Source organism: Mobula birostris, chromosome 13 (assembly GCF_030028105.1).
Source record: "Mobula birostris isolate sMobBir1 chromosome 13, sMobBir1.hap1, whole genome shotgun sequence".
NCBI lineage: Eukaryota > Metazoa > Chordata > Chondrichthyes > Myliobatiformes > Myliobatidae > Mobula > Mobula birostris.
Window position 1 is genome coordinate 62096531 of NC_092382.1, and position 14654 is coordinate 62111184.

A 14654-nucleotide genomic window follows, 5' to 3' on the forward strand; every position below is an offset into this window, starting at 1 on the left:
CTCCGCGGGGTTTTGCTCGTCTCTGTGTTGGCCTGAGGCTGTGACCTGCAACTGGTGGATTGTTTGTCTGGCTGCAGTGATGCCTGGCTTTGTGACCTGAAAACTGTTTTCGTGGTTTTATTTTTCTACGATATATTTCTCTCTCTCTGCACACTGGGTGTTTGACAGTCCTCTGTTGTTTTAATGAGTTTTATTAGGTTTGTTTTCTTCGTGGCTGACCGTATGCAGCCGAAACCCAAGGCTGTATAAAATCTCCACACTTTGATGATAAATGAAGGGACAGACACAGAGAGAGCGAAAAAGCGAAACTAATCGTCATGGCATACTGTGTCGACATACACGCCAATCTACTTCTCCCAAGATATTGTGGAGGCATTTGTAGTGATCCTTCGAGAAGCACAATATTCTCGAATAGTTTTGAAAATTGGAAACGTCATTCACTCTTTAAGAAGGGAGGGAAGCAAAAGAGAGAATATCAGCCTGTTAGCCCGACCTCAGTATTTGAGACGATGTTGCAGGCTATTATTAACGATGAAGTTTCCGCGGCACTTCGAGGCACATAAGAACATAGGCCGAATTCAGCACGGTTTCCTCAAGGAGTAATCTAGCCTGACAAATCGCTTCAAATTCTTTGAGGAAATAACAGGCAGAATATGCAAAGGAGAGTCACTGGATGTTGTTTACTTGGATTTTCAGGAGGTCATCGACAAAGTGCAGCACATGAGTCTGCTAAAAAATGATAAAGGCTCCTCATAATACTGCAAAGATACCGCCGCAGATAAATGGATCATTCTTTGGGTGGAAACAGTTAGAATAAAAGGGACTTTTTCTGGTCGTGTTCAAATGGTTAAGGAGTTCGTCTAGTTGCCTCAACGTCGCTAGTTCGAGCCTCAGCTGTGGCAGCGTGTTTGTGCCCTTGAGCAAGGCACTTAATCACACATTGCTCTAATCTGTGCGAGGAGTGGCGCCCCACACACACTTCCAATCTGCGCCTTGTAAGGCATGAAAATGCCCGACACAGGCCTCACATGGTCTGAGTCGGCGTTCCCTCCCCTCCCTCCCTCCCCTTCCTTTTCTGGTCGGGATGCCGGTGACTAGTCGGTATTAGGGCCGCATCTTTTCAACTTATATGCCATAAATTGGTGACTTTGCCGCCAAAATTGCGGACAATCCAACGAAGGTTGAAGGGTAGGTGGTCTTGAGGAAGCAAAAAATTTGCAGAAAACCTTGGTCAGATGAAGAGATAGGCAATGAAGTGTCAGATGGACTATACGGTAGAAAGGGAGGCAAATGGAATGTCAAGATTTATTTCTAGAGAACTAGAAAATAAAAACAAATATGTAATGCGGAGCCTTTATAAGACTTCCATGTGACTGCAGCTGGAATATGGTGAACGGTTCGGGTCCCTTATCTAAAACGGATGTGCCGGTGAAGGAGATAGTCCAGAGGACCGTCACGGTAATGATGCCCGGAATAAAAGAGTTACATGTGAGAAATATTTTAGGACCTTGGGCTTTGGTCGATGGAATTTGGAAGAATGAGTCGGGGATCTCAGTGAAATCTATCGAATATTGACAAGTCGAGTTAGAATGGACCTGGAGAGGATTTTGATGTCGTGCTAGAGTCGAGGACCAGCGGGCACAACCTCAGATAAGGACGTCCCTTAAGAAAAGGGACGAGAATCAATTTCTGTAGCCAGAAAGTTATGGATTTGTGGAATTTATTGCCACGCATAGCCGTGAAAAGCAAGTAACTGGGTATATTTAAAGCGGCAGTTGAGGAGGTGGACAGGTAGTAAGGGTGTCAAATGTGACAAGGAGAAGGCAGGGGAATTGAGTTGAGAGGAATGATATGTATGACCATAAGAGCATAAGAAATAGGAGCAGAATTCGGCCATCTGGCCCATCGAGTCTGCTCCGCCATTCAATCATGGCTGATCTTTTTTTTTTTTTCTCTCCTCATGAACTCCAGTTCCCAGCACTCTCCTCATAACCTTTGGTGCCATGTCTAGTCAAAAACCTACCAATCTCTACCTTAAATACGCCCAGCGACCTGGCCTCCACAACTGGATGTGGCAATAAATTCCACACATTCACCACCATTTGGCCAAATAAATCTCTACGCATCTCTGTTTTGAAAGGGCGCCCCTCTATCCTGACGCTGTGCCCCCTTGTCCTAGACTCCCCTACCATGGGAATCACCCTTTCCACATCTACTCTGTCTAGTCCTTTCAACATTCGAATAGTTTCAATTAGATCCCCTCGCATCCTTCTGAATTCCAGCGAGTACAGTCCCGGAGTCATCAATCATCCTTGTGAACGTCCTCTAGACTCTCTCCAGTGCTAGCCCATATTTTCTAAGATGAGACACCCAAAACTGTTCACAATACTCAAGGTGAGGCGTCAGCCGTGATGCAATGGCGGAGATCGGTGAGCCGAATAGCCTAATTTTGCTCCGATATCTTGCGGTATTGAGGCCAAATTTGGTGATAAATGAATGATGAATATCGCTTTTCATGACTCACATAACAAACCGCCTGGCGTCCCTGTGACAGAATTTGGAAGCTTGGATGTTTTAATGTGACAGTTTCAAAAGTGGTCCCCCCCGATTAACATGTCGCGACGAGGATGGGATTCGAACCCACGCGTGCAGAGCACAATGGATTAGCAGTCCATCGCCTTAACCTCTCGGCCACCTCGTCTGCTCTTCTCTCTCTTGTGCTCCGAAGTTCTGATTTTCTTCACAGCATTTAAAACTTCTGCTTTAGGCCCACCCATGTGTGTTCAGATTCCAGGCCGAATTACTTTGCTCGCCGTGCTTACCAGAATTCATGGAGTTGGATAAGGACAGTTTAGAGAGATATGTGCCAACCACAGGAAACATGGAAATCGGTATTTTATGCACTTTGGACCCCATGGACGTGCTGTGGCATAACTATTGAATCCGTGCTCTGTAACTCGGAGAAACTGTGAATGTTTTGAGTTGTAAAATGAGATAAATTTATGTCGAATTAAATAAAATTTGAAGAGCTTTGTTATCATATTGCTTGATTTCAAGTAAACAAATATTATAGGAATTTGCCATCTGGTTCGAGAATGACGATTTCCGTGTTTTGGGCAAATGCAATAATCCGATAGTTACCACATTATGACGCGCTGATGGCACGCCCGGCTGTGCGCAGCCGCAGATCCGAACACCCTAACGCTTACCCGACACATACACATGGCTACTCGGTTCGGGAATACCAAACCAACGGCTGAAAACCTGAAAAGAAATCGAGTTCACTCTATCAATAATGTTTTGAATGTGGTGGACCATTTCACTGATTCCAATCCCAGAATATAACGCCGCTGCAAAAGACCGTGGCATGTGTCTTTGAGAATTCCTTTCTGTGTGACAGTAACTAAATATTGTACAGCTCAAAGCAGGAATGCATGGAGAGATATTGACAACAGGTCGAATGTTCACCTGGGATGAAATCACTGCTCGCGTGTACCTTTAGCTCGGTCAGGAAGCCACTTAACAGGTGGGAACTCCATGCATCATTCAGCATGTTCCCTTTCTCACAAAATACGGCGGTGTGGCCTAATGGATAAGGCGTCTGACTTCGGTGCTTGACATGGTGGAAGTTATCAGAAGATTGCAGGTTCGAGTCCTGCCACGGTCGTTTTGAAAACCTGGCGGATTCGGTTCCATTCTGTCCCTCACTCCATGCAGCCAACTGGTTGTCTTAATGCCGCGTGGGGATTAACCGGAGTACTGCACCATCGGTGAAAATGTAATGCCTCGTCTTCACAACATATCATATTATGTGGTATTTCTGCAGACACTTTCATAAACAATTGGTTGGAGCTTCTCAGACGCTCAGGAGGTGCTGCTGGGAAGGTGAAGTTTATTTCCCATTGAGCTCCGTCTCCGAGCACACCTCATCGGCGAGGATTCACCACCCAGCAGTGACGGTACATTGTCCTGTCTCCAACCCTCCTTCTCTTCTTGGACTCAGCGCACTGGTCCTCTGCCTGTTCTGGGATATCTTCATCACTAATTGCCAACTGGTCATCAACCGCCTCAGCATCAGGACACCCTCTGAATACGCTGCCCTCCCGAATCTCAACCCCCATCCCCAAATTTACCTTCAATCACGCAGACAAAGTGCTGCTGTTGTAGAGTGGCGGACTGACCTCTACCTTGCTGAGACAAGGCGGGAACTCTCAGACACGTCTTCATCCCTACACCTTGAATAATCCCGACTGCGGACAATCACAGAACTGTCTCCGGGGTGCGGACGACCACAGAACTGTCTCCGACATTATTACAGACGTCATCAACTCTGGAGAACCTGCATTCACTGTACAAAACTCATGGTTCCATTGCCCTGAACTGCTCGCTCTACCTCCTACTCGATTCACAAATCTGATTGTCCAGGTAGGCTCATTGTCTCGGCCTACTCCTGCCCCACTGATTATGTGTTCGCATAGCTCCAGTCCATCCTATGCCCCATACTCAGTCCCTTCCCACCTGCATTCGCGAACCTTCCCGAGCTCTTGATCGACTCACTAAATTCCAGTTCCCTGGCTATGACCATCTCATATTCTCTGTGAACGTCCAGTCCCCGTATTAAAAGGCCTTAAAAATCTCCACATTTCTCAAGGAAAGAACCAACCAGTTCCCCTCTATCATCACCATCCTCCGTCTGGCAGAACTGGTCCTCACCTCAACAGTTTCTGCTTCGGTTCCTCCTACTAACTCCAAATTCAATGTGTAGCCATGGACACTCGCATGAGTCCAGATATGTCTCCCATTTCGTTGGCTAAGTAAAACAGTCCATGTACCTGTGATGGTCCGGTCCGTGAAATCCGCATTCCCGTTCACATTCCGGTTCATCGATCCTTATTCCGGGTTTTCCTGTGTTCCCTTGTTCCATTGAGTGCCTTAATTGAGGCGCCTGATTCTCGTTTTGGGCTAGCACATAAATACCTCTGGAAACCAAGGATTGGCTGCCGGATTGTTCCCTTACCCTCCCAGTCTGAAACCCTCACAGTACCTCGGCGGTTTCCTCGGCAGTCACCTCGGCAAGTATCCTCGACAGTTATCCCGGCACTGCGTCCTAGAAGGGACCCGCCTGTGTGTCCCAGAAGGGTTCCGGCCCTGCGTCCTGGAAGGGTCCGTGCATTGTGTCCTAGAAGTGTCCCGGCCCTGCACCTTAAAAGTGTCCCGGCCTTGCGCCCTGGAAAGGTCCCTGCCCTGCGTCCTAGAAGGGTCCCGGCCCTGCGCTCCAAGGAGGGTCCCGGCCCCGTACGTAAGAGTCTAATCAAGCCGAGTCCAAGAACAGAGCCAAATCTACTCCAAGAGCCACGTCCTGCCTGGATTTCCTCGTCCTGCGCTGCAGCTCCTCGCCCAGCCCAGGAGTCGCCGCCATTCCAGGAAAGCCTACCATTCCATCCCCAGACCATATTTCGGGCATTCTGAACGTCTGCTTTTCTTTCTCCTACCTCCATCCAGGCGGAGGGATGCTCACAAAGCGCGTTGGCCACTTGCGTAGGTTACGGCGTCGAAGTGTCGCAGAAGTATAAATCAGCCTTTAGGAAGAAGCCACCAGATGTATCGGCAACAGTGATGTGGTTGCGGGATCGTAGGGCCGACCACTGAATTGCTTCCAGGCGATAGACAGAAATAAAAATGACCCAGGGCTCATAAGAGAATCTGAATGTCACAATCTTTATAACGACACGGAGAACGAGTGTTTACCTCAGATTCATTCAGAGTCCAGAGTGTTCCTTAACCAGAAGCACTGGATGAACAAGGGATGTGCAAAATGCTGAGCGGTGGATTATTGGCAATACTTATCACATTTACTCATGCAGAGTCAAATATCGCTGTGATGATTGTACGTTCTAGTATCAATTGTTTGGCGACAATAAAGTATGAAGTATAAAGTATTTTGCTCATTTGATAGTTGTGTATTGCTGTGTGCAGCGCTTTATCAGCTTCCCTGGTGGTCTAGTGGTTAGGATTCGGCGCTCTCACCGCCGCGGCCCGGGTTCGATTCCCGGTCAGGGAATTAACATATTGTCGCTGTAATTTAATGTGCTAATTTTATATTATGGTGTGGATTAGCTTGCTTCCACTATAACCCCATTCCTGTCTATGCTTAACCAGCATTGGCCTGATTCAGCACCATAAAACCACAAAATATAGGATCAGAATTAGGCCCTCGGGCACATCGGGTTTGCTTCGACATTTCCTCTGAGCCCCATTCTCCTGCTTTTGTATCATTTCATGCCCTGATCAATCAACAATCTATCGATCTCTGACAATTATACAAAAAAACTTGGACTCCACAGGGGCTCGTGGCAACAAATTCAACAGATTCACCGCTCTATGGCTAAAGAACTCACTCCTCATCTCTGTTCTAAAAGGACGGTCCCCTATCGCGAGGCTCCGTCCTTTGGTCTTATTTTCTCCCACCATAGGAAACATCCTCTCAACATCCGCCCTATCAAGGCCTTTCACCATTCGATAGGTTTCAATGAGGTCACCGCGCAACCTACTGAATTCCAGTGAATGCGGGCCCGGCGCCGGCAAACGCTCTTCATGTCACTAGCCAATCCATCCTAGCATCATTTCTGTGAATCTCCTTGGAACTCTGTCCAGGTCAGCAATACTTCCTCAGGTAAAGGAACTAAAAATGCTTACAATACTCCAAGCAAGGCCTCACCAGTGCTTTGTAAAGTCTCTGAATCACATCCTTGCTTTATATTCTAGTCCTCTTGAAATGAAAGTGAACATGTGCCTTTATCACCACAGATTCACCCTACAAATTAGCCTTTGGGACATTATGGTGCAGTTGTGTACGTCGCAATTGGAGGCCTGTACAAGGACTCCCAAGGCTCTTAGCGCCTCAGTTTTATTGCTTGCATTTTCTCTCCTTTTAGAAAGTGTGCTCCTTCATTTTTGATAGCAAAGTGTTCGACCATGTATCTCCCTGCACTGCATCCCATCTGCCACTTCTTTTTCCATTCTCCCAGTATAAGTTCGTCTGTAACCTCTCTACCTCCGAGAAGGACCTCCTGCTCGTTTCGCTCTGAAGAATCTGTACATGGTGAGTGGAGTGATTCGACTATTCCAGGTTCCAGGTCCCTGCAGTGGAACTGTTGGAATGTTTCATTAATTTCATCTGCTTTACCGGTGAGATCAAAAACCGTTTCATGACAATATACTGTGCCCGTTTAGCGCTCATGTAAGCTTCTTCATCTAATCTATTTGCTATCTGTCTACCTGTGCACCAGCAAGACACGTTTAATTAGAAAGAGGACAGTCAACGCACCAGTGTCTACTCTGATTCTGACTGTTGGTGGTTGATCGAAGTCTTCGTGTTTACACATTCGTCCCGGCGGTGAATGCATCACGGGATGACATTGTTCCGCATTGCCCGTAAGAAGTGAAAAGTGAGTCAGAGACAACATGATTGTTCAGCAATGCGTCTGTATCTCCATCGCCTGATCACAGCGGTAGTCGGCTTAGTAACCAAGCATTCTTCTTTGCCATTGCCTTCCATATCATGTCTGTCCAGTGATATCTGACATAACCCACTGATACGAGTCGTGAAGGAATTATGAATTGATACAGGCTCTTCGACTCAAAGATCCATTCCGACCACCTTCCCACCAGAGTAAGTCCCAGTTTCCTGCGTGCGGATCATATTCCTCTAGGGCCCGCCCTTCCGTGAAACTGTTCTACCTGCTTGATCTACTTCTGGCAGCTCATACCACATATTCACTGAACTCTTCACGGAAACGTTGCTGCCCACGTTCCTTTCAAATATTCCAATGTCAAATAATTTGGTCTCCTTTGCACAGAAAAAAAGGCTGTTAACATTCATTTTATCTCTGTTTTAAATCTCAGTCTCCTCGTCTTGGAATGAACAAATGGCAGGCTTGGACAAATTCTTTATATAACCCAGTTCTTGGTGCTGAAAACGACATTGTATAACTTACTTGCACTGTTTCCATTTTATTGGCCTATTTTCTATAATGGAGCGTCCGAAACTCTACATGGCACTCTATCCACAAACTCAACAACGACCTATCATAATGTCTTACTTTTCGTTCCTTCCTGTTGCCCTGAATGAGGAAGGCCGGAATGAGAAAAGGCTTTTCACTATACTTCCGAATTCAGCGAACAGTGAGCTTGTGCCTTTGGGTCCCTCTTGTCAACTGTACTCCGGAATGCCCTGCTATTTACAGCACAAGTGCTTTGCAAGTTTTATTTCTAAAATGTACGACATTATACATATCTACGTTGGATTACATTCACAACACATCCGCCACTTCTTTAACTGAACCAGGTACGCTTGTAATCAAGAGTAATCGCCCTCATTATCAACAGCACCGCCTAATTTTGTGTCATGCAGAAACGTCCTGATCAAGACGCGATTTTGCATCAAAATTACCGACATAAATAACAATTAACGAACAACAGTGACCATATCGAGCTGACCACCACACATCCTCAATTGCACCCTTCAGTTCCTTCCCAACTCTTTCCCCATTCTTAGCTCCCCACTCTAGTCATCTATTCTCTACGTTCAGTTCAGCGGCAGTGTGTGAATCGGAATTGTGTACTATCTCCTATCGTCCAGAGATGTTACCTGACCCGCTGTCCACTATTTCTGCAGCGATTCGTTATTTGTTCTGTATGACATTTGTTAGACAAGGAGAACATGACTTTGACAAAAAAAATATCGCAGATGCAGTCTCAATAAAGCCCGAAATAACTGTGTGAGGTCTTACAGACAATAACTTACAATAAATACAATGTATAATTTGATCTTCATCACGACTCACTGCACCTCAATCCCTCGCCTATTAAACACACTCAGTGATGCTGTCTCTCTGTAGAAGAAGGTGACCATATATTTCCCATATTGGACTCCAGTCGTAATCACTCAGTTTGACTACATCACCTTGACTCATCTGGACGGGTTCATCACTGCTCAAATCTCAGTGAGTATTGCCTGGTTCAGTCGAGTTTATTGCCGTGTGCCCAGGGACGGTGAGGTACAGGTACAATAAAAAACTTGCAGCATCATTGCAGGCTCGAAGAGACAGAGAGCCCGCAAAACATAAATCATACAGTTCTGCATTATTAACAAAAGTTAGATATAAATCTTGTGTCATTTTTAGACTTGGAAATCATCCCTCGGGCAAACTGATGATATAGATTGCGAACAACTGATCTCCAAGCATCGGTCCCTATTATATCCACTGAGTTAGCATACTGACCCAAGAAATGCCTGTTTATTCCTTTTCTTTAAACACATAGACAACAGTAAGAAGAGCAAGACTCTAATCCTCGTCAGCCAGCCCTGGCATTCAAAAAGATCAGGCTGGACCAAACTTGCTCTCAGTCCTACTCCCCATACCACACTTGCCGGTCAAAAGTTCTCCACCAAATCTTCTTCCGTCTCCCTAGGTGAGAGGAGATAATCTTCTGTCGTCTGCCTTTATTTCTATGCCCTGATAACGCCCCCAGCTTCCGATAAAAGCATATGGATATAAATCTTTTAAAACACGGGACATTGTTCTGAGATTTTGCTCAGGATTGAGAGGACTTTGGGGACGCAGAGCCAGTCAGGGTCCATGGGAGAGAACAAACACCGGGTGAAACCCTTTTCCGCCATTGGTCAACATATTAGATTGACATCTGCACACACCAATGGGAGCTAGGTATGTTGCATGACTTTGACGAGGGTTGGTTTGTGGGTTGTTGGCTGATGGCTGGAGTGTGCACAGTCGCTACACCACACCAGTCACAACCGGCGAGGGCGATATTGACGGAAGATCAGCGAACCAGCTTATGTACGACAATGTACTGTCGCTTGCTGGTCAAGAGTGTATTGGGGAGTCTGCAGTGCGAGTGACATGAAACTGGGAAAGCTTTTCCCTTTCATGGACTCGTCTGCCCTGTTCAGCGACTGGGTCATAATCTCAATCCCCCTCCCACTCTCGGCTGAACAATATTTCTTATTGAAATAAGCAAATATTTTATTGGTTCAAACTTCGATTCTTTTCCAGCTCAAATTCATATGGTGGTCGTATCTTAACGGAGGATTGAACTGAAGTTCTGGGAACAGATTTATTGGAAAATCGCTACTCCTTCATGCCTTGTTACCTGTTCGCTCCTACGCTGCCGCACCAGTTCACGTCTCCTACCCTACACCCCAGCTGTGTTGTAAAGGAATATCTATAAACTTCCCACCCCAAACAGGCAGTCCTTTCTCTGAACACAGACATTGATTATTGATTGCTGAACGCTTGCTTCAGCCTTGAGAGGATTGAGAGGAAAGTGTGAGAGTTAGGAGGAAAGAAGAATGTAGAGAGAGAGAGAGAGGGGGAAAGAGAGAGAAAGAGAGAGAGAGAGAGGAGAGGAGAGGAGAGAATGTGTGTTTGTGTGTGTGGGGGTTTGTGTATGTTACAGAGAGAGATAGAGAAAGAGCGAGTCGTGGAAGTGAAGCAGGGGAGAGAGTCACATCGTAGACAGGGCAAGAACGATAAGTGGGGGAGTTTGAAAGGCAGTGAAAGAGAGTGAGTTACACGGCAGTTTATCAATTTAATGTTCACTTTGGGCCATCGTTTTCCTCATAGTGTTTTCTTGACCATCAGAATATTTCACCCCAGCGAGAAAACGAAATGTTACTTTCCATCCCTTCATTTAAACTCGGAAGCTAGAGGGCTCGTAGGAATTGTCACCGTTCGGACGGAGGAGGGAAATAGTTCATGCGTTTACACATGATCCTCCAAAAGAGGGAGCAAGAGAGGGCGCTACGTTATACTCATTGATGCTACTTCCCCCAGTTTCTTCAATTATGAAGATAATTAACATTAAATTGGTGCCATTAATTCTAAAATTTCCAGAGTTACTGTTGATTTGGATGCAGGAATTCTGCTCAGTGCGATAAATCGTCCCCAGTCTAGCTGAAGGAAGTAGACTGGTGAACGAAGTGGGGCGCTCTGTATCCATATAGCTGTAGAACTCGCCGACATCAATCGCTCTGTTTCTACCCGAAATCTATTGTTAGATACTCGTTTGCAAAATAACAATGCGTCGCTAAGTAAACTCCGCGAGAAAGGGTTGTTTAATCTTCCTCGCCGAGATTGATCAGAGTCGGAGTGAAAATGAACTCTTGGCACTGAGAATGGAAGAGTATTGAAGAGTGTAAGAATCTTAACATTTGCCGCCTGGATTTGGCAGAGAATGTAGCGTTCAGACAGCAGCCAGGGAGTTATTGACAGGCAGGTGGAGTTCTGGTCCCTCGTGCCTGTAGTGTGAGCGCTGCGAGCAGGGCTCGAACCTGCGCGGGGAATCCCCATTGGATTTCAAGTCCAACGCCTTAACCACTCGGCCATCGCAGCTCCATCAATGTTAATCACTCACCGTAGCACTGCACCTGAAGTGATTTATTGTCAGTGATGGAAATGATAAATCGTCATTCCAATACAAATAGTATGATTGGACAATGTGGGAATTTGTTTCAGGATAGGTAGGTCAGAACGTGAGTGTAGATATATAACATTGGCGTCAGTATCGTCAATGAAGGAGATTTCCACTGCTGGGGATAAAGGTCAGGATAAGAATCAGGGTTATAATGACGGATATATGTTTTTTTTTTGTTTTATGGCAGCTGTACTGTGTAACACATATAGAATAATAATATAAGATCCATAGGTCCATAAAACAAAGGAACAGGAACAGGAATTCGCCACATCGAGTCTGTTTCGCCATTGTAGCAGAGCTGATTTATGATCCCCTCAACCCCATTCCACTGGACATGGACATTGACGTCCTTAACAAACAAGAAATTATCAACCTTGGCTTCAAACACACCCAATGACTTGGCTTCCATAGCCGTCTGTGACATCTAATTCCTCAAATGCAGCACCCTTTGGATAAATTTATTCTGCTTCATCCCTGTTCTAAACTATCATCTTTCTATTCCGATTAGTCCACACTTGGAGTACTGTGTCCAGTTCTGGTCACCTCACTGTAGGAAAGATGTGGAAGCATTGGAAAGGGTACAGGGGAGATTTATCAGGATGCTGCCCGGTTTATAGAGTATGCATTATGATCAGAGATTAAGGGAGCTAGGGCTTTATCTTTGGAGAGAAGGAGGGTGAGAGGAGACATGATAGAGGTGTACAAGATAATAAGAGGAATAGATAGAGTGGATAGCCAGCGCCTCTTCCCCAGGGCACCACTGCTCAATACAAGAGGACACGGCTTGAAGGTAAGGGGTGGGAAGTTCAAGGGGGATATTAGAGGAAGGTTTTTTACTGAGAGAGTGGTTGGTGCGTGGAATGCACTGCCTGAGTCAGTGGTGGAGGCAGATGCACTAGTGAAGTTTAAGAGACTACTAGACAGGTATATGGGGGAATCAAAGGTGGGGGCTTATATGGGAGGCAGGGTTTGACGGTCGGCACAACATTGTGGGCCGAATGGCCTGTACTGTGCTGTACTGTTCTATGTTCTATGTTCTATTCTGCGGCCCCGCTCTCTAATCCTAGACTACCCCACTATTGGAAACACCCTCCGTACTTCTACTCTAAGTAGGCGTTTCAATATTCGATAGATTTCAATGAGATGCCCCTGCAGTGAGCACAGGCACGGAACTATCAATCTCCCCTCGTTTGAACCCGATAACCCATGCGTTCCCGTGTCATTCCCGTGAGCCTCCTCTGGACTCTCCGAGTGTCTTCTGACCAACGTCTTATATCTGTCAACATTGCATTGTTGCTTTTATATTCTACTCTTGAACTGAATGTTAAAATTGCATGTTAAAATTCCTTTACCTATGACTAAGCCTAGAAGTAGGCAAGTAGAGAATACTGCGCAAGGTCTCTTTGTATCTCTGGTTTCTGAAAACTATCCTCTTTTAGAGATGTTTGTTATCTTTTTTTTTCCAAGGAGCATCACCGTACTACACGATGATCTATTTGACAAATCTTCGCCCATTTTCCTCAACTGTTCCTTGAACCTTGGAATACGTTGAAGTCAGGCTACCCAGTCAGTATATTATTTCCTTTTCTTAGCTTCCTTCGCTTCTTTCAGAGTGCAGTGACAATTGCAATTTTTCAGTCATCAGGAACCATTCCGGAATGTGGTGATACTTGAAGGAGTACTACTAATGCCTCCAGAATCTCTTCAGCTACCTCTTTCAGAACCCTGGGGTGTAGTCCTCAGGTCCAGGTGACATGTATCTTCAGTACTATTACCTTCACCAGCACCTTCTCCGTTGTCTTAACATCTACTCTCACTTATGTCCTCTCCTACACGTTTATTGGTGCCATTATGCTGCTATCTTCCACAGCGCAGACTGACGCAAAATATTCATTCAGTTAGCCCATCTTTTAATTTTCGTCCATTACTACTTCTCCCGCCTCATTTTCCAGCTTTCTGATATTCACTCCCGCCTCCCGTTTATTCATATGTCTGAAAAAATGGTATTTTCATCTCTATTATTTTCCACTTAATCTTTCCTGTCATCAATCTTTAATTCCTTTTCATTGGTTTTTGAAAGTGTCTGAAACCTTCAGCTTCCCACTAATGCTTGCTGTATTATAAGCACCGACTTTTGCCTTTATGCTAAATTTACTTTCCATTTTCGGCCACGGTTGCCTCATCCTCCCCTTCGAATATTTATTCTTATTTGGGATGTATCTATCCTGCACTTTCCCAATTGCCCCCAGGAACACCAGTCATTGTGGATCTGCCGTTATCCCTGCTCCAATCCACTTGGCCATCTCCAGACTTCGGGCGCTGTTCTTTTCTGCGAGTGAAAGCGGCGAGGGCAGGTATCGTCAGTGATTTTATTTTTGCGAGTGACTTGATCGGGGACTGTAATTTTCGCTACTTTTTTTGCTGCAGAAGAGGAGGGTCTGCGAGGTTTATTTTATTTTACTTTTTTCGGGCCGGGGTTGATGTCTGCCCTTACATGTACACCCATTGTCTCTCTGTATTTAATAGCTATCTGGAGTAGAGAGATCTCAGAGTTGTATTGTACATGCAGATTTTGACAATACAATTAACCTTCTGAACCTTTTTATTTTCCTCTCTCCTGCCTCTGCAGTTCTACTTACTGCACGTAATTCTCATATGTGTGATTTTAGCTTCTCGCTCTCAAACTACAGAGTGAATTCGATCATATCATGAGCATTCCTGTATCTTAAACTTCCTAGACAAATCACAACACAACACAACACAACACGCAATTCACAATTGTTTTTTTTTCTAATGGACTCAACCAAAGCGTGTTCGAAGAAGCCATCTAGTAGGCTTTGCCCAAATTCCCTCTCTGGGGATCCAGCGCCAACTGGACTTTCCCAAATTATCTTCATATTGAAATACTACAATGACCATCGCAATACTGTCGTTTTCACATGCCTGTGTATCTCCCGTTGTTATTTGTACTCACAGTCCACTGCTGGAGGCCTGTATGTAACTCCCTTCCTCTGAACCTATGATACCTCTCTCTAAGAACTTGATTTATTTTCTATATATCACTATAAGTTACAATACAATAAATTAAATAGATATTTAAAACTGAATCTTTAGTGTTAATGTGTTGAGACATGTCTGAGGAGTTTGGTTTGGTGTAG

The 14654-nt window shown here is 45.3% G+C and overlaps 4 non-coding genes across 4 annotated transcripts; 2 read left to right on the plus strand and 2 right to left on the minus strand.

Annotated features, from left to right (window-relative positions):
- Positions 1-2619: 2619 nt before the first annotated feature.
- trnas-gcu (transfer RNA serine (anticodon GCU)) lies at positions 2620-2701 on the minus strand. The gene has a single exon. It is a non-coding gene; the product is annotated as a tRNA-Ser (tRNA).
- An 873-nt stretch (positions 2702-3574) lies between these two features.
- Positions 3575-3667, plus strand: trnar-ucg (transfer RNA arginine (anticodon UCG)). The gene is made up of 2 exons: positions 3575-3611; positions 3632-3667. It is a non-coding gene; the product is annotated as a tRNA-Arg (tRNA).
- Positions 3668-5989: 2322 nt separating this feature from the next.
- trnae-cuc (transfer RNA glutamic acid (anticodon CUC)) lies at positions 5990-6061 on the plus strand. The gene has a single exon. It is a non-coding gene; the product is annotated as a tRNA-Glu (tRNA).
- A 5271-nt stretch (positions 6062-11332) lies between these two features.
- trnas-uga (transfer RNA serine (anticodon UGA)) lies at positions 11333-11414 on the minus strand. The gene has a single exon. It is a non-coding gene; the product is annotated as a tRNA-Ser (tRNA).
- Positions 11415-14654: the final 3240 nt, after the last annotated feature.